This window comes from Erigeron canadensis, chromosome 4 (assembly GCF_010389155.1).
Source record: "Erigeron canadensis isolate Cc75 chromosome 4, C_canadensis_v1, whole genome shotgun sequence".
NCBI lineage: Eukaryota > Viridiplantae > Streptophyta > Magnoliopsida > Asterales > Asteraceae > Erigeron > Erigeron canadensis.
In genome coordinates this window covers 34767622-34769655 of record NC_057764.1, presented here as the reverse complement: position 1 = coordinate 34769655, position 2034 = coordinate 34767622, and the positions used below count along the sequence as shown (strand labels likewise).

The window sequence follows — 2034 nt, the reverse complement described above, 5'->3', positions numbered from 1 at the left end:
TTTTCTGCATTTATTATTTCTTGTTCTATTTTACGCGTTTGTTTTTGTTTTTATTGGTTTCAGTTACTTTTAGTGCATGCATACTAGAAATTCCGATAGGATTTCACCATTGTTACACGATCCAGAGATTGAGAAGACTGCTAGAGCAAACAGAAAGACGGCAAAAGCATCAAGTAGTGAAACTATTGAAAATTCACTAGTTGCAAAGGAGTCACAGTTTGATTTCAAGGATTTAGAAGATTCATCATCTGACACAAACATGGGAGATCAAGAAGAACGTGGAGTGGATTCATACTATCGTCCGGGAGTATACACGGATGCATCACCAATTGCTTATCCGGCTGCTGCTGCTAACAATGCCAACCGGAGGTTTGAAGCTCGACCTCAATTGATTAGCATTCTACCTACTTTTCGAAGGACTGCATCAGAAGAACCATATGAGCATCTTACAGAGTTTGTGGAGATTTGTGCTACCAATCAAGTTAATGGCTTCACCGAGGATGAAGTAAGGTTACGTCTTTTTCCTTATTCACTTAAAGATAAAGCAAAAAGATGGTTTTTGTCATTAAGGGCGGGGAGCATTACTACTTGGGCGGAAATGAAAAAACAATTTCTTGAAGAATTTTATCCAATAAGTAAAACTTCTGATGTTCGAAACCAGATAAAATCTTTTAGACAATTGCCTAATGAACTTTTTCATGAAGTTTTTGAACGTTTTAAAGAATTGTTAAGGTCATGTCCTCATCATGAAGTGCCAACATGGGAGCTTGTCAAAAAATTTTATGATAGTCTTGATTCAGCAAATAGACAACTCTTACTCGCTGCCAGTGGTGGTGTATTTTTAACTCGCACTAGTGAAGAGGAATGGACATTTTTCGAGAAACTAAGTAAGGGTTCCAAAACCCAAGCTTTAGTTGATCGATGATCATCTAGTAGTGCCCCTGTACATGCTGTCTCTAATTCAAGAAATTTTGATAATAGTATTCTCAATGCACTTAATAAGAAACTTGATCTTGTACTCCAAAATTTCGGGAGTGGTAGTACTAATGTTTTGCAGGTACAAGATGTGTGTGCATCATGTGGAGATCCGGATCACTTTGCTAACTCATGTCCCATATCGATGCCACCCATTATGGAAGAGCAGGTGAATGAAGTGCAAGGTAGGAGATATGATCCATATTCCAACACTTATAATCCGGGTTGGAGAGATCATCCAAATTTCAGATGGAATGGTGATAATGCAATGAACTCGCAAAATCTTAACCAAACAAATCAACAATTCAACCAACCACCAAAACCCTTTCAACAAAGGCCTCAACAAAATTTTCAAAATCAGGCTAACTTTCAGAGGCAACCTCAGCAATATGGTCAACAAAAATACCCGAACCAACCACATCCATATCAAAACCAAGGTCAAGGGTCATTCCAAGGGCAAAATCAGAATCAAAATGCTAATCAATCATCTAGCTTAGAATCACAAATGCAGTTGTTCATGGAAGATATGAAAATGATGACCCAAGGCTGGGATGTGCATATTCAAAGCAATAAGCAACAAACCGAGGCAAACTCCAAATCTATTGCTGCTTTAGAAAGACAAATGGGACAACTTGCTGAGCAATTGGGGAGGAGAGAAGATGGGAGGCTTCCAAGCTACACAAATTTAAATCCAGCACACAAGCCTTAAGGTCAGGGACATGTAAACATGATTAGCTCACTTCAGAATGGTAAAGTGTATGACAACAAGGTTCAGATCCCAGACATGCCTACAAACAGGTATGATCAAGGTAAGTTTTCTTTTTCTAGTAATGATGATGATGTTTTGGAAAATGATGACGGGTTTTCATTTAAAAATGGGGAGGGTAATGAAAATAATGAAACTTTTGTGAAACCTCACACTCAACCCAAAGTTGGGGAGGATGATGTGAATGTTAACACCCCACCATTCCCAACAGCTTTAAAGACATCGGTCTTCTCTCCCTATGGGAAAAAGGGACCAAAATCTGATGATATGTGGGAAATTTTCAAACAAGTTAG

At 38.4% G+C, this 2034-nt stretch overlaps 1 non-coding gene across 1 annotated transcript; it reads right to left on the bottom strand.

Annotated features, from left to right (window-relative positions):
- Positions 1-647: 647 nt before the first annotated feature.
- Positions 648-753, bottom strand: LOC122598720. Its single transcript, XR_006323709.1, has one exon. It is a non-coding gene; the product is annotated as a small nucleolar RNA R71 (small nucleolar RNA).
- Positions 754-2034: the final 1281 nt, after the last annotated feature.